Source organism: Macaca mulatta, chromosome 1 (genome assembly GCF_049350105.2).
Source record: "Macaca mulatta isolate MMU2019108-1 chromosome 1, T2T-MMU8v2.0, whole genome shotgun sequence".
NCBI lineage: Eukaryota > Metazoa > Chordata > Mammalia > Primates > Cercopithecidae > Macaca > Macaca mulatta.
This window is the reverse complement of record NC_133406.1, coordinates 176,766,047-176,784,271: the sequence shown is the minus strand read 5'-3', so window position 1 is coordinate 176,784,271 and position 18,225 is coordinate 176,766,047. Positions and strand designations below refer to the sequence as shown.

The following is an 18,225-nucleotide window of genomic DNA, read 5'->3' as shown; positions in this document are numbered from 1 at the left end:
CATAATGTAGAATCAGTGGGAGCCCTGAGCTTGTTTTCCCACAACTAGGTGATCCCATCTGGAGTGATGGGAGACAGTGTCAGATCATCAGACATTAGATTCTCATAAGGAGCATGCAACCTAGATCCCTCGCATGTGCAGTTCACAATAGAGTTCACACACTCCTATGAGAATCTAATGCCATCGCTGGCTGATCTGACGGGAAGTGGAGCTTGGGCGGTGATGCAAGCAATGAAGAGTGGCTGTAAATATGGATGAAGCTTCCCTTACTCTCCCACTGCTGACCTCCTGCTGTGCAACCCAGTTCCTAACAGGCCATGGACTAGTACTAGTCTGTGGCCCTGGGAGTTGGGGACCCCTGTATTAGACCATTTCATATGGGCTGCATTCTTTTTTGGAAAATGAGGTAGTTGAAGTGCATGGTTCCTAAGGTCCCTTCTTAGCACAAACATTCTTGTTCTTGGGCCCTGGTATTATGGATTTTACACACATGGTTTTTGCTACTTGCCAGGGATCTGGGAAGGCCTGTGGCACCCGGTAATTTATAATTCTGCTGAGACGAGGATTTGGCCAGAAGGAGTCACATGGCTGGTGAGTCAACCTAGCTGATCACCCAATCTCCACACTCAGTTCCTGGCACTTACTAACTGAGGTTGCAAAGGTCTCTGCGTCTTCTCCTTCAGAATGTTGAAGGTTGGCTGCTACATCATCTTCCCTTAGATTTAGAGAAGAAAAGTTTTTCTACTAGAGCTCATATTTCTCTCTTCTTCCATAGAGGCTTTTATTTAAACTATTAGGAGAGAAAACCCTCCATATTCAACCACCCACCTCCACACTGGCACAAATCCAGCCTAAATCAGAACCCTCAGCTCACCCTGAGTTGGGCTGTGGACTTTTCTGCCCAGCAAGTGGGATGGGAATGGGAGTTGAAGTTTGAGCAACTTTTGAATTACTGCAGTTAACTAGATATACGATGTTTTTCTGTTCTGTATAAAGTGGGCTGGAAGGATCCTCACTCTTCCACACTCTGTCCTCCTCCCAAATGAATTTCCTGTTTGTTCAAGGTTCAGGATTGACAGCCCAGGAGACCTCGTATCTCCACCTGGGCAGGTCAGACCGTGGCCTGTGTAGGTGGATTGGAACGTGTCTGTGGGAAGTGGGCACAGACCACCTTTGAGGGAGAGAGGGGCAGTTGTCTGAGGACCTTCCTTTGCCCTACAATTTCCTGTTTTATTTTGAGTTTTGGGATGGGGGATTCGGGGATGTATAGACCATGCCTGTTCAGCCTGAGTTGCTGTCCTTTCTTCCCATAACAATGTCTGAAGAAAGAAGAGGGTGGGCTTGAAATTATGACAGGGGCCAATGCTTATTTTGAATACATGAGGCAATTTTTTGGGTTTTTGTTTACTTTATTCTTTTTGTTGAGGTATAATTCACATAGATGAATTATGTGTTTGATTCCATCCGTCTTAACAGTCATGTCCTCTCATGAAACCACTACCTAAAGCAAGTTATAGGACATTTGTGTCACTTCAGAAAGTTCCCTTGTGCCCCTTTCTAGTCAATTGTACTCCCCCGCCTCCCATCCCTACTCCCACACCTCTACCCAGAGGCAATCATGTTCTGGCTTCTATCACTATAGTTTATACACAGGGTAATTTTAAAAAGCATGTATTCACTGCAACCTGTGTAAATCCAAAAAGGGTTACCGTTCATTTGGGACTGTTTTTAAAAAATCAGAAGGCTGGAGCTAGGAGCTGCTTTCTCCTGTACCTTGAGCAAATCTTTGATGATAATGGGCCTAAGTGACCTGATCTCTAAAACAATTATAATAATAACTCCTACCACGTAGCAGAAAATGATAATAATAGCTGTATAACTTTATTGATCACTTCACTCTTCTGAACATTTTACTTCATTATCTTATTTAATCTTCAGAATGACACCTTGAGATGTGTACCATTTTTCCTATTTTAACACATGGTGAAACCAAAGCTTTCGGAGGGGAAGTAACTTGCTTAGGGCCACAGAGCAGTCAGTCACAATTCAAATCAGGAGGCTTTGTGTCCAGGGCTTTAACCTAGAGCAGGTCTATGAGAGATGGACTCTTGTGAACTGAGGTAGCAGCTAAGCAGAGGTCATTATTATTTTAAAAGCAGTATCTATTGGTTAGAGAGCACAGTCTTCCTTTTTTTCTATTTCATTACCTTTTAAATATTTACATAGAAAAAAATCTAGTTTTCGGAATGCTTGACATCAGTGGGTATCTGCAAATTAGAACTGTGGGTACTAAGTTTAAACCTTGTGCTACCAACAGGAAACATGAAAAAGTCTGTCATTAAGACTGATGCCACCTGGGCATGGTGGTTCACACCTATAATCCTAGCACTTCGGGAAGATGCGGTGGGAGGACTGCTTGAGATCAGGAGTTTGAGACCAGCCTGCGCAACATAGGGAGATCCCATCTCTAAAAAAATACTTTAAAAATTAGCTGGGCAGGGTGGCATGTGCCTGTGGTCCCAGCTACTTGGGAGGCTGAGACAGGAGGATCACTTGAGCCCAGGAGATCAAGACTACAGTGAACTATAATTGCACCACTGCACTCTAGCGTGGGTGACAGGGCAAGATCATGTCTCCAAGAAAACAAAAACAGACTGATGCTCCTTCTACTAGTTTCTTTCCCACAGAAAAGCATTATGATGGATCTATAAATATTATTTATAAATATAAATAACAATAAAACTAAATATTAATTGATATATAATTATTAGTGATATAAATTTTTATAGCTGTCATTTGAGTTCCTAATATGTGCCAAGCATATACTTAGCATTTGACATATATTATTTCAACATGTGATGCACAAGAGGCATTGTGTTAGTTATCTATTGCTGTATAACCAACAACCCCAAAATTTAGCAGGTTAAACCAATAAAAGTTCATTATCTCATATAGTTTCTCAGGATCAAGAATCCATGTGCAGCTCGGCTGAGTGGTTCATGAGATTGCCGTGAGGCTGTCAGCTGCATCTGCAGTCTCTGAAGGCCTGAGCCGGGCTGGAAGTTCTGCTTCCAGGCTCACTCAGTGACTGTTGGCAGGAAAATTCCTTGACATATCAGCAAGGAATCCATGAGTCTGTTTAAGACATGGCATTCCCAGTGAGTGATATGACAGAGGGGGAGAGAGAGAGCCCAAGATGGAAGTCACAGTCTTTTATAACCTAATTTACAAAAGTGACATGCCATCACTTCTATCATATACTATTCGTCATAGAGTTTGACCATGATAAATACGGGAGGGAAATACACAAGGATGTGAAAGCCAGGAGGTGGAAACACTGGGGCTATCTTGAAGGCTGGTTACCAAAGTCTTTATTAGCCCCATTTTACTGCTGAGAAATGCGTGCTCAGAGAGGTTCCATAAGTTCCCAAAGTCATCTACCCAGGAAGTGAGCAGGCTGGAATTTGAACACTGATCTGGTGAACTGTACTGCCTGTGTGCTTTCCAGAATGAATGCCCAGTGCAGAGAGTCCTGGAAGAATGAAGTGCATGCAGCCCTGGCCTTGGGTATTCTAGCATGTTTCTGAGGGTGCCCCCAGATGGCTCTTTGCTCGCAGATACCTATCCTGATATAGTTAGTATGTCCCTGAAGAGCTGAGCATAAACCAAAAATTTGCAGATTCAATTCATTTAAGATGCATGGTGGAAGTTCAGTATTTAAGGGACTTCTGCTTATATCTTCCTATATCACTTGGTAATTTATCATTGGCTTTTAAATACACATTCAGGTAGTGGAATATACCAGTAGTATTGCAATTGTGGGTGAATGAAACTACCCTGAAGGGAAGATTTTGTTTTTCCCTTCTAGGGTAAATGTGGAATTCAATCTTATTTAAAAATATTTTGAGATCCAACGGGGATACTAATAAACCATGTGAAAGTCTAATTGTGTTTAATATTCTAGGTGGTTGGTGTATAGATGGTGTTTTCCCAGACCATCCCAAGCCACCCTGGCTTACCACATCCAGAAAAGGGCATTTTTTGAGTTGCCTCCACTGCAGGAGGAACTGACCACTGAGATATGTCTTCCTGTCATGACCTACTTAAGGGAATTTCATTTTAGGGAAAGAATTCAGGAAGATTATATGGTCTCTAGCTGGCCTATTAAAAATGTAAACATCTATCTGCTTTTTAATGTCCATACCAAGCAAATAATCAAAGTTACACATACTTCTCAAGATCCTTTTCTTTGAAGATCTTAGACTATTTTATAGAAACAGAGAAATATCACCTTTCTAGTCCTGTTGACCAATTCCTTTTTTCTTATTAATTTGCTCATCTGTCCTGCCTAGGTTAAGGGAATTTGTTATTCATTCTATTCATTCATTGATTTAACACTTATTTTATACCTGTCCTGTGCTAGAAATAATAGGTATAAAATTACATACTAGATATTAGAGGGAAAAAGATGAAAAAGACTAATTTCCTGCCCTCAGGGAACTCATAGTCCAATGGGAGATTCAACAAACAGAAAGATGGTTACAACTCAAGGTAATCTTTGATTTGTCAGGAGTCATGCAGGAGAGAGTAATTTACTCTGGTTAGGAAGTACTGAAAGATTTCTCAGGGGTGATGATGGATCTAGAAGGATGAGGGGGAGTTTGCTAAAAGAAGAAGCAAGGAAGGAAAAGGAAAGTTTGGGGTGGTGATGGAGGAATTTCAGGTAGAAGAAATCAATCACAATGGCATAAAAGTGAGAGACAGCCTGATCCATTTTGGAACAAGAAATTGGGCCATAATTTATGTTTGTTTCTCTACCTTCCATAGTCTCAGCAACAAGAACATTTTTCCAGGACTGTTCCAAGTCAAATGTTGTATCATTTATCACCCAAAATATAGTGTGTGACAAGGAGCTCAAAAATGGTCAGTTCTTCTTATTCTCATTGCCATGACTAATAATATTTTAAAACTACATTTTTCTGCCTGGTGTTCATCATGACCCTTGGGGACATATATGGGACATGTCACATGGGCTCACCATGAGTCAAGTGTGGGAACGTTGCATGTCAAACTACTTTTGCTAATCAAATACATGAAATGCTGATTCCCTCACAGTTCTTGAGGTTTTCAGCAGTCATAAGTTCCAGTTTGGTAAGAAATTCTGCCTGATTGGTTATATTATTGTTTCCATCTCTTTGCATCATTAGGGCCCTGTTACAAGAAACAGCAAAATAAAAGTCTTTCTCTTTTTGTTGTGGTAAATTGGAAATACCCTAGAGACTGTCAAAGAGGGATGTGAAAATATTTTAGAAATATTTTTTCATGGCTTGTGACTACAGGGTGGTGGTGAGGATGCCTTTGTCTGAGGCACTTAGAGCTGATGGAGGTGTGTTGCCTGGAAATGCACCTCATGGGAAGACTTGCAGGTGTGAGTGGTTGCCTAGGAATGTCATTTCAGGATTGGTTAAGTGTGATGTTAATTTTAGGTGTCAACTTGACTGGGCTAAAGGAAGCCCAGATAACTGGTAAAACATTATTTCTGGGTGTGCCTGTGAGGGTTTCCGGAAGAAATTAGCATTTTATTCAGTAGACTGAGTACAGAATATCTGCCCTCAGATATTCATGCCTCAGGTAGGCATCATCCAATCTGCTGAGGGCCCAGTAGAGCAGAAGGACGGAAGATGAATTTGATGTCACCTTGACCCAGGACACTTATCTTCTTCTGTCCATGGACATCAAAGGTCCTAGTTCTTGGGCCTTTGGATTCTGGGACTTACACCAGTGCTTCCCTACTCCTGGTTCTCAGACCTTTGGACTCAGGCTGCGTTATACCACTGACTTTTCTGTTTCTCTCACTTGGCTTTTAGAGGTGGCATATTGTGGGACTGCTCAGCCTCCATGATTATATGACCCAACCCTCATAATACATTTCTACATATATATATATATATATATATATATATATATATATATATATATATATATCTTCTTGGTTCTGTTTCACTGGAGAACTCTAATACAGCAAGTCAAAGAAGGAAAGTATATTCACCTTTAGTTTGTCTCTATCACTTAGTGATTTTATTCACTTCTACGTTAATTCAGTAAGCATTCATTAATTCACTTCTAATGGACCATGAATAGTGCTAGGTGCTGGAAATGCAAAGATGAATGGACTATGATTAAGGCACAGTTCATTTCCTTGACTCTCACAATTGAATAGGGGAAAAGGTACAAGGAACGGTTATATTATGGTGCAAAGATAGATGTGTGTTGGGGAGCTGGGCACTCACTGCATCTGGGAAGGCAGGGGAGGTTTTGAAGGAGATAATAGCGAATTGGATCTGAAAAGATGAGTAAGAATCTGTCTGACCCGGTTTCATGGGTCTTTAAGCACATTAAGGAGACTTGAGTGTGGTTTATAAAGTATGATTTGTACAAAAAGCACAAATCATATTCCTGTAAACACTTGAAAGTATCACAGTTTCACATCCACGTAGTGAGCTATAGCTGCGTGGATGTTTTTGTATATTTATTGCCTATTTTACAGATGTGAAGCCTGAGAAGGCAGATAGATAAATGCTACTTGCCCTAGGTCACCAACCAGTGATTAGCCACTCTAGGACTGAAACCCAGTATTTTTTTTCTTGCTGTAAAACCCATGCTTATAGAAGTCCATATTGGATAGCAGTCCTGGGTTTGGCTAAGCTCTGCCACCACTAATGAGTCCTGTAAACTTGGACAAGTTGCCAAACTTCTCTAAACTTAGACTTTCTCATCTGCAGAATAGCGAGAGTAGAACTTGAGGCCCTTCTAGCTATGCAGTCCGATTTCTAGAGACAGAACAGCAAAGGGCAATAGGGATGACAGGAGAGACCAGAAGCTGCCGTCACAAAGACTAGCTTTATGGCAAGCCTGGTTTCCCAAAAGCACAGGCCCTTCAGCGGCCAGTGAAACTGATGTGTTTGGATTTATCAAGTAACTTTGCCAAGGACCAGCTGGCAGAAGAAAGCAAAAAGCAGCACGGCAGCTTTAAAGATGAGTTCATTTATATGGTGTCAGCTGCAGAGGGTATGGTTTCCCTGTCTCTAGAGTGGTGGACACAGTCTACAGTGGGAAGCATGTTTCTTTGAGGGGAGATTGACTGTGCGCTTAGGCAGTAAACATCTTCTGGGCACAGTGTCACTGGGAGGATTTTTGTATTGAGAGGGCAGTGAGGCGTGAAACCTCAGACTTCTGTGGTACTTCCTGCTACCCAATGATGTCAGAGGCTTGCTGCTCAGAGTCCCCAGCTCAAGGCCCTGTTTCTCCAGCTCTGCTTAGACCGTGTGGGAGAGGAGCAGCAGCCATGAGAAAACCTAGCTCCTGGAAGGGCAGAGATAGAGACTGGGATGAAAGGGGGGTAAAAAGGAATTCATCAGATCTGGCCATGAAGACAGTTATTTACTTGTTTGCTGTGCTTGCTAATATGCCAGATGAATGGAAAAGAGGCTGATTTTTGATGATATCATTTCAAGTGTATCCTTCATGATGTCCAGATTAAAAGGTTTTTGTGGGTTTCTTAATTTTGTTGTTTACTGACTGGACATGGACATATGGACTCTTGTTTTTTTTTTTTTTTTTTTCCTGGTTGCCTTTGCTACATTTACAGGCTTCCGTGTTTCTAAGAAACAAAGGAAGCAGCCGTCTTTTCATCAATTAATGGTATCAAAAGTATTGGTAATCTCTGGATGGTGCTATACAAAGTGGGTCAAGAGATGTACAATGGTCCCCCCTTATCTGTGTACTGGGAATATGTTTCAGGACTCTTGGTAGATGCCTAAACTGCAGGTAGTACCAAATCCTGTATATACTAAGCATGAATTTCTTTTTCCTTTTTTACAATTTCGTGCATAGAAGATTCGTTTTTACTGTAGATCTTAGCAACCTCAGCATACGATTTTTTTCTTTCCTCATTAAGTCAAGATCTTTTTCACCTTTTCACTTCAGTCTTTTACCTTTTCACTTTATGGTTTATTGATAAATTCAAATGCCAGCATCACTACTCTTGTGCTTTTGGACTATTAGTAAGCACAATAAAGGTTACTTGAACAAAAGTACGTGATATTATGGCAGTTGATCTGATCACCAAGGCAGCTACTAAGTGACTCATGGGCAGGTAGCATAGACAGTGGGAATACGCTGGACAAAGGGGTGACTCACATTCTGGACAGGATGGAGCAGGGTGGCCCAAGATTTCATTATGCTACTGAGAATGCTGTATAATTTAAAACTTATGAATTGTTTATTTCTGGAATTTTCCATTTCACATTTTCAGACCATGGTACCTTGGGTAACTGAAACCATAGAAACCAAAACTACAGATAAAGGGGGAGACTACTATATTCTAAAAGTTTATAAGAGAAAGCAGTTTGATGGTGATATCAAATGCCATTGCACTGATCTCTGCAAAAACCCCTCCCATTCATTAATGCATCCCTACATACATATAGCCTCCCATCATCTTCACACACAACACACACCTTACATTTAGGCACTTGATTTTTGTGAAGCTGATGTTTATACTAATCATGTTCAGGATGGGGCTCCTGTAGCACAGGGGAGGTTTTTGGGATAGGTGGGTAAGAGAAATATAAGGAATTCTGGAAGAGCAAAAAGGATTTGATTCTTTATTGTTTATACACCAAAACCACTGCCCTATGCATAATCCCTCCTTCTGGGCACTGGGTAGTGAGTTGGCAAAATGAGAAAGACGGAAATGGTAGTTACGAATATTCTACAAATTGTTAGAATAAACACTGGTTTTCATTTGAGTTGGCCATTAGGTTGGAATCTGCTTGGCCAAAAGGTCAAAACCCTTTCTTTGGCAAGAGTGATGTATCTTAAGCGTACTTTTTTTTTTTTTTTTTTTTTTTTTTTTTTTTTGCCAAGCAGACTAAAGACCTTCAAATCTTTGACAGAGGTGTGGGAAATCCTACAGTGCATATTTTCTCTCAGTCTAGAAAAACTCCTGCACGTGGATTACAGGAGCTTTTAGATCTTAGAATGCTCTTTAAAAAACATATTTGGATGACACATGACACAGACAAAGTCTTATGGCATGCTTGTGTTTTATGTAAGTATGTGATTTGATCAGGGCTTAGGAAAGTTTATCAAGCTTTTTAGATATAGTCTTATAATCTCTCAAGATAGAGATGGCATTTAATGGCATGATAGCTGATAAAGGTCATTGGACAATTTAATAGAATGTTGCATTCTTGTAATATATTCTTGTTCTTCTTTGAACACAGGACTATTACTCAGATTTAGAAATACAAATAATAGTTAACTGCATTTTTCTTCATTGTCTCTGTTAGACAGTGGGATATAGTATTGTCTTTAGTTTGGCTACATTGCTGGACTTGAAACTCTGGGTAAAGGCTATCACTCACTTAAGAAAATAAGCCATGTATCTTGGTCTCATGAAGAAGATGGTTAGATCCGAGAAAGGATGAGCTCTGTTGGCCAAGGTGGAATTTGAAGTAGAGGTAGTGTGAAGTCAGGGTGAGGTTTTGGCAGGTTTAGTCTCCCAGATAGAAAAGATGAAGACCAAGAATTGATATTCACACATCTCGATTAGGTACCTGGAATATCATTAGTCTTTCTTGAAGTCATCGAATCACAGACTGTTTGGACTGATAGTGAATTTTGAGGTGCTCTGTCAATCTCTTCTCCCTCTCATTTTTCCCATGAAGGAACCAAGTCTCAGAGTTGAAATCATTGACCCTGAACATTTACCGGCTATTAAATAGACCTGTTCTTCGATAATTGTTGAAAAATTTTAGAATTTTTTCTTTTCATCTTGATTCTAGATGCCCTATGATTTTCTTTCTATTTTGTCTTGCCATTTTTATTTGATTTGATACTGAGTGTTTTGTGCTCAGAAGTTAATAACCAGTGGTGTCTTGGAGTTGGCACCTGTGAGATTAGAACTATGACATGACCCCTCTAAGTTCTGGATATCCTCTGCTCAGTAAACGGGCTCACAGGTCGCTACGTGGACTTGAAGGTCCTGATAGCCAACCGCCTCTAAGATGAATGCTTCCACCTACAGTGCCCTAGATGAGTGGCTACCCCCTGCTTGAGTCTTTCATTCACAATGTGCTTCTTCCTTAACCAAAACAGCCACTCCCATTATTACATATTAGATTTCATATTGTATCGTATTTATTCTTCTATCAGACTTCTATCAGATTGTTAAAAAAATACAAATAAATAACACATGTACCCTTTCTGGGGTTGTTTTGATGGCTCCTTTGATAGCAGGTGGAATTGTTACAAGATGTCTTTGGTGCCCAGATTGTCAGAACTTTGCTCGGATTCTGGTGGCATTTCTGAAATGTGACTAATGACCCCTCCAGTGTTCTCGAATCAGTGTTCAATAACTTGATCTCCATGCCATCTGAAGCCTTCTCCAAAGTATGTGCTGGGTCCCTCCTTTACTCTGAAAGATTTCCATGATACTTGGTAGGCACTAAAGAATGCTTCCTCCACCTTCTCCTTCATTATAAACTGACTTGTTGGACTTAACAGTTCCTTTCTCATCTGATCAAGGAGCTGGATTCTGTTTCCCAGTAATGTAATCAGGGTAAGATGATGATGTTGGCAAAGCACCAGAAATGACTGGCAGGACACTGGGGAAAAACTGACTAGTCTACAGTTTCCTTAGAAGACAGCCTGAACTTGTTTATAAGCAGAGGGGAGCAGGTCACTGAAAATATAGACTCGTGTGTGAACACATTTAACCCTCTGATTTGGGGGGTGTTGGGGAGCTGTTTTCTGGAAAGCCCCTTAAATATGCCTTGCACACCCACACCTCACCTTGGAGCCTTATTTCAGATGCAGAATAAAAAGACCAGAGTTCGAGTTCTGACTCTCTATTAATTATTAGCCATTGAGCTTGGGTAAATCCCTTAATCTCTTTGAGGTTAATAATAACTACCCCAGAGAGCTATTAAATGTGTCAAATGAAGTAATAGGTATGGGAATGCTTTGTAAACTCTACAAAGTCATAAAAAGTCAAGCTGTTATTATTAACAGTATTTTCTGTAAATTTTTCATGGCCATTCCAGCTCTCAGGATTTTGCATTTCTCTTATTCACTATTGGTACCGCCCTTTGGCCGTTTCACGTATTCATCTGTGATGCTGGTCAACCCTTCCCCTGGATAGAAATTTTCTCTCTAGCAGGTTTATGTCTTTCACATTTTTCATTTTGTACTATTTTTTTAAAATGTAACCTTCGATAAAATAAAAGGATATGCATAACATACATACATTTTAAAGCATAAGACTGTTTTAGTCAACATTTATTGAGCATCTATGAAATGCTTGACATTGTGCCAGGTCCTGGGGATACCCAGACAAATAAGACAACCCTTGCCATGAGACATCTCCCTATCTGAGATTGGGTGCAGAGGGCAGTGTTCATATTCAATAAACAGGAAAAAGGGAAAAGAGGCTTTTCCACTCAGTGAAATTGAGGCTATGTTCCAAAAGTATTTACTGTTTTCCATGTAAAGTTTCCTTGTTTCCCGGTTCCTTCATTCTTTTTCCTAAAATGTAAGCTCAATGAGTCTTTAAGCTATGTCTTCCATAAATATTTTTTGAACACCTACTCTGGAGCTAGGTACCCAACAGGAGGTCAGCAGCAGAAGGGCAGAGATATTTGTCTCTTTTGTTCACTGATCTATCCCTAGACAATATCTGCTATATAGAAGTGCTTAATTGATATTTATCAAATGAACTGTCACATTGTATTAGTTAAGATAATACTAGCTGTCATAACTGATAATCCTTGGTAACTCAGCTTAATAAAATAAAAGTACATTTCTTGCTCATGTAAAGCCCAAATCGAAGTAGATTGAGCGACTCTGCTCCATATAGTCATTCAGGGACCCAGCCTGACAGAGGTTCTGCCATCTTCAACCTGTGTCTTCTTTGTTTAACTTACTGTCAATCTCCAGCCAGGAGACAGAGGAGAGGGAAGGCTTGGAGGTTTCCAAAAGGGCCTTTTTGGTCAGAGCTCATTCTGTTGCCAACTACATTTAGACAACTGGAGGGGTTGTGGCAAGAAATGTAGATCCTTGCTGGTCTCATCCCAGCAATGATTTTGCATCTTGAAAGGAGTGTGCAAATCTTTGAACACCTGGCTATTTCTGCCTTATGGACAAAATGTCATTTGTTTTCTGTTCACTTATGGGTCTTTCATGACCTGTGAGCTCCTTGGGGCCAAGGGCTATATATTATTCAATTCTGTTATCCCTAGTTTCCAGTATAGTACAGCAGGTGAATAGATGTTTTCTGAATTGAAATTAAAAAAATAGTTTTTCTGTTGGATGTCGGGCACCATAATAGATGCTTACCTTTTTTTTTTTTGGATAAAGGAGTTAAAAAAAAAAAAGAGTAAAGGAAGAAGAAGACACCATTTGCTATAATAAAGGTCTGCAAAGCATGGTACCAGGTTCCAGGATGGTAGGTGTTCAAGAAACACAGAGTGAAAAAAGGTGAAAGACAAAGAAGAGAAAGAGAATGAAAGATAAGACAAAGGAGGAGGGAAAGAAAGAAGGAAGGAAAGAGAAAAAAATAAAAAGGAAAGAAGAGAGGAAAAGTGGAAAGGAGACACAGGAAAAGAGGGGGGGAAGATAAGCTAAACAAGAGAAAGAACAGGGAATGGAGTGAGAGAGGGAGAGAAAGGAGGGAAGAGAGAGAACGAGAACACAGGAGGTTCCTGAGAGGTAAGCTGTATGACGCCGTACTCACTGCAGAGGGAGTTTTCCCCCTGCCTGGCAGGTCAGGGAAGGCTTCCCAGAGAGACCTTGCTCTTTGGCTTCCACTTTTCTTGGTCCTTCTGGCCTAATTTCTGCAACTTTATGATCTGCCCACCCCAATAGAGGACAAAAATATCTCCCTGTTGTATGATGGGGAAATGAAGTTAATAAATCTCCTGGAAGGTTTGTGCTTCTCCATGGAAACAGTACATAAAGTACTCCTGCCACCCACCAAGAAGCACTGGGACAGGCAAAGCTCTCCATCACACAGGACCTGCTTCTTCAAGCCTACAGTTTCTCAGGCCAGGTTCTGTGCAGCCCAGACACAGTTGTTCAGATCTAGGGTGTGGACCAGGTGCTGCCAGAGGTCCTAAGAACACTGTTTACTTTGCCTTCCTCATCAGTCTCTTTCATTCCTAACTCACTGAATTTCTCCACAAAATCTGCATTCAGAAGATTTTCAGTAATTTGACTGACTGTAGCCGCATATGCAGGCATGAGTATACTGTACCCAGATGCCTGCCAGAGTCCCCCGACCACAAACCCAGCACGTTGATAGTTGCATCCTTGCCATATACACAGTGGAATCTTTTGCCTTTTCTTTTTTTTTTTTTTTTTTTTGAGACAGAGTCTCACTCTGTCGCCCAGGCTGGAGTGCAGTGGCCGGATCTCAGCTCACTGCAAGCTCCGCCTCCCAGGTTTACGCCATTCTCCTGCCTCAGCCTCCCGAGTAGCTGGGACTACAGGCGCCCGCCACCTCACCCGGCTAGTTTTTTGTATTTTTTAGTAGAGACGGGGTTTCACCGTGTTAGCCAGGATGGTCTCGATCTCCTGACCTCGTGATCCGCCTGTCTCGGCCTCCCAAAGTGCTGGGATTACAGGCTTGAGCCACCGCGCCCGGCCTGCCTTTTCTTTCCTTTTGTGCCTTTAACATTTTCCCCTTTGTATCTCCTAAATTTGCATACTTTGTAACAATTCTTCAAAGCAATATTGATATGCCCATTTCATAGATGAGGGATCTGAGGCTCAGAAAGTTTCAGTGTCTTGTTTATGCTGCCTGGCATCAGTCTTCATTGCTCCAAGACTTAAGCCCAAGTCTCTTTTCAACAGTGCTGCAGCCCTGCTGTCAAAGATGTACTTGTGAATTCAAAACAGCACTCAGGCATATAGTTACATTGGCACCAGGAAACCTAAGCAGCATTTCCATGACCAAATTCTAAGTGAATTCAACACCAAAGGAGAAAAGAAAATGTTCTTTGCTCTCTGTATAGATTCCTCTTCTGCTTGCTTGGGTTTTACAAAGTTCTTCTCATTTTTCTGTGCGATTGGACAATGCAGTTTTGGTAAAATTGCTAAAACCATAGACTGTTACTCTTGGTTTTAAATATCAAACCAGGTAAAAGGGAGGGAGGAACTTCTTAATGTTACAGAAGGGAAAAATCACTTAAATATCCTAACAGACACCATATGGGAGGCTTTTTACTCCCCTTTCCCCCCTTAAAAACAGTGTGTTATTTCTCTCTCTAGATTCCAGTTACTATAGAGGGATTTAGGATTTAGTGAGACTAGTGTTGCTGAATCAGCTTTGTAAGACAAGTCCGTTTACTTTTTATACTAATTTTCATGCTTACCACTGACTCTGATTAGTTTGAAGAAAGCTATTTCTAAGAATCTATTCTTAACATTATAGATGGCCGGGCGCGGTGGCTCATGCTTGTAATCTCAGCACTTTGGGAGGCCAAGGAGGGCAGATCACCTGAGATCAGGAGTTCGAGATTAGCCTGGCCAACATAGTGAAACCTTGTCTCTACTAAAAATACAAAAATTAGTTGGGTATGGTGGCAGGCGCCTGTAGTCCCAGCTGCTTGGGAGGCTGAGGCAGGAGAATCACTTGAGCCTGGGAGGTGGAGGTTGCAGTGAGCCAAGATGGTGCCATTGCACTCCAGCCTGGACAAGAGAGTGAGACTCCATCTCAAAAAAAAAAAAAAAAAAAAGGGAAAAGTTAATGATTTAATTTTCTTTAGCTGGGCATCTGGTAACCATGTATCAGAAGGTGAAGCATGTGAGGTGAAGCAGATGATCTGCAATTCCATGTCTAAGAGAAAGACTCATTAATATTTTTATTTACCACTCTTCTATTTTCTATTTGTGTGCATTATATATTAACATCTTACTGTATGTATCTGTTTTGAAATGTAATTTTTAAAAAATCTAAATATATCATGAACATGCCTCATATTATGGTTTCATTCTTCATTTATTCAACAAACGATAATCACTAACACTTAACATGGCTTTGTGGGCCAGGCATTCTCCTATGCATATTACAAACAGTAACTCATGTATCCTCATAATGAGCTTCTGAGGTGGTAGCATTATTACCCTCATGTTACAGGTGAGGATGCTGAGGCCCAGAGGGGTTACGGAACCTGCAGGGTCATGCAGTTAGGAAGTGGCAGAGCCAGAATGGTCACCCATTTTGTTTGACTTCTCTGTCTCCTGGGACCTGGCCTGGCCCACTGTAAGCTAGCAGACATATGTGCTGAATGAGTACTGGTGTTTAGAAGACTTACATAGTGCATGAGAACAGGGTCTTCCTGGTTTGGGGAATGGTGCTGATTCACACTTGACATGTGTTTATTTCCTGGAGGTTCTACGGCCAGCAGAGCTCTGTCCTGACAATGTTTCTGAACCACCAATCACCTACAGGTGTGCAGAGGTTATGCCACAGCAGTTTTACACTTGGCCTTGGGAGTTGTTGTCTGGTTCCCCACTATCCCCAGTTTATACACTTTCGCTAAGTCAGGATTCCATGCCTGGAACTGTAATAGCAGTGTAATAGCACTGTGCTCAAGGGCCTGGAGTGTTCCTTGATGTGTTTTGGGATTTCTAGCCAAATGAACTCAGTGTAAGTTAATCTCACTTTTCAGATTCTAATGATATCTTTAGAGATTTTGTCCTAAATCAGTGAACAGAATTTGATTCTGAGTAAATTTAATTTGGAAAAAAAAAAAAAAAAAAAAAAACACCAAACACCCAGATACATACTTTCCTGTTTGTAGAATAAAACCTCTCTTTATTAATTTTTTTTTCTTAAAGGACACAACATTAGCCCTTTTAATTGTGTCTTTTGCTTTTCTGGGGTCCAGCATAACCTATTCTGTACAGGTTATACATACTTCCTTCCATCGTATATTAATGAATACAACTCCCTTTAGATGGAGATTGTGCTAGCTAGTGTACAAACTAGATAGGCCCTGACCTCAAGAAGCTAGCAAGCTAGTGAGAAAGATAAATAAACAAAGATACTATGTTCTGTTTCTTTATTTATCCTAAGACATATGGATAAAGAGTAAACAAAGGATGCAGGACTCTAAATACTGCAATACAGTATAGTGGAGGAAGGTTGCGTATGAACTTGGGAATAAGGAAATATCTTTTTTTATGGTGATGTTATTGGAACATCCAAACCATGATATATTTAAGTTATATTTTCGATGGTTGAACTTCAAGGCTTTTTTGAAGATATTCAGTCTAAGTCTGCAGATAATAGGAAAAGAGCTTATCCTTAGCTTTAAGAAATTCTTTGTTCATAGCCATTAAATAGAAAAGAAGGGCTTTTTCCGCGCTACCTACAGAGGGGTCCATACGGCGTTGTTCTGGATTCCCGTCGTAACTTAAAGGGAAACTTTCACAATGTCCGGAGCCCTTGATGTCCTGCAAATGAAGGAGGAGGATGTCCTTAAGTTCCTTGCAGCAGGAACCCACTTAGGTGGCACCAATCTTGACTTCCAGATGGAACAGTACATCTATAAAAGGAAAAGTGATGGCATCTACATCATAAATCTGAAGAGGACCTGGGAGAAGCTTCTGCTGGCGGCTCGTGCCATTGTTGCCATTGAAAACCCTGCTGTTGTCAGTGTTATATCCTCCAGGAATACTGGCCAGAGGGCCGTGCTGAAGTTTGCTGCTGCCACTGGAGCCACTCCAATTGCTGGCCGCTTCACTCCTGGAACCTTCACTAACCAGATCCAGGCAGCCTTCCGGGAGCCACGGCTTCTCGTGGTTACTGACCCCAGGGCTGACCACCAGCCTCTCACGGAGGCATCTTATGTTAACCTACCTACCATTGCTCTGTGTAACACAGATTCTCCTCTGCGCTATGTGGACATTGCCATCCCATGCAACAACAAGGGAGCTCACTCAGTGGGTTTGATGTGGTGGATGCTGGCTCGGGAAGTTCTGCGCATGCGTGGCACCATTTCCCGTGAACACCCGTGGGAGGTCATGCCTGATCTCGACTTCTACAGAGATCCTGAAGAGATTGAAAAAGAAGAGCAGGCTGCTGCTGAAAAGGCAGTGACCAAGGAGGAATTTCAGGGTGAATGGACTGCTCCAGCTCCTGAGTTCACTGCTACTCAGCCTGAGGTTGCAGACTGGTCTGAAGGTGTGCAGGTGCCCTCTGTGCCTATTCAGCAGTTCCCTACTGAAGACTGGAGTGCTCAGCCTGCCACGGAAGACTGGTCTGCAGCTCCCACTGCTCAGGCCACTGAATGGGTAGGAGCAACCACTGAATGGTCTTAAGCTGTTCTTGCACGGGCTCTTAAGCAACATGGAAAAATGGTTGATAGAAAATAAACATCAGTTTCTAAAAAAAAAAAAAAAAGAAAAGAAGGAAGAATTGTCATATGCAACATTTTAAATGTAATTCATAGTTTCATGTGAATTAGTGGAATTATCAGTAACCAGGGAAACTTCTGAACCTTAATTTGATCAGACCCTAGTAGAAAATAACAGACTTTTTTTTTTTTTTTGAGAGAGTCTTGCTCTGTTGCCCAGGCAGGAGGGCAGTAACTCAATCATGACATACTGTAGCCTCGACCTCCCAAGCTTGAGCAATCCTCCCACCTCAGCCTCCTGAATAGTTGGGACCATAGACACATGCCATCATGCCCAGCTATTTTTTTTTAAAAAAATTTACTTATTGTAGAGACAAGGACCCACCAGGCTTCCAAGGCTGGTCTCAAACTCCTGGCTTCAGCAGTCCTCCTGCCTCAGCCTCCCAAAGTGCTGAGATTGCAGGCATGAGCCACCATTGCCTGGCCAAAAGATGTGGATTGTAAATCTAGCTCCATCACTAGCCACAGCTGTGTTACAATCTGCATTCAGCTGTGAGTTCAGACACCTGAAAAGTATTGGCATAATAAGTTATGGAGAGTTCCTAAAACTCATTCTTTAATTTTCTCATGTAATAAAAGGAGGAGATAGGCAGTAGACATTTCCATGGAAATGGACATTTCCATCCCATAATGTCTTCTGGGACCCAGACACCTTTTCTCTTTCCCCCAATCATCCTTAGTGTGTGCTTCTCATCTGTAGTCATAAGGTTGCTGATCCTCCTTTTGCCTCACGTCCATGTTT

The 18,225-nt window shown here is 41.3% G+C and overlaps 1 protein-coding gene and 1 pseudogene across 2 annotated transcripts in view; both read left to right on the top strand.

The window, feature by feature from the left end:
- Nucleotides 1-18,225, top strand: part of ROR1 (receptor tyrosine kinase like orphan receptor 1) — a 412,356-nt gene that overhangs the window by 115,085 nt on the left and 279,046 nt on the right. The gene's annotated exons all lie outside the window — the stretch shown is intronic.
- LOC697065 (small ribosomal subunit protein uS2 pseudogene) lies at nt 16,422-17,475 on the top strand (annotated as a pseudogene). Its single transcript, XR_013401255.1, has one exon. The product of XR_013401255.1 is annotated as a small ribosomal subunit protein uS2 pseudogene (transcript).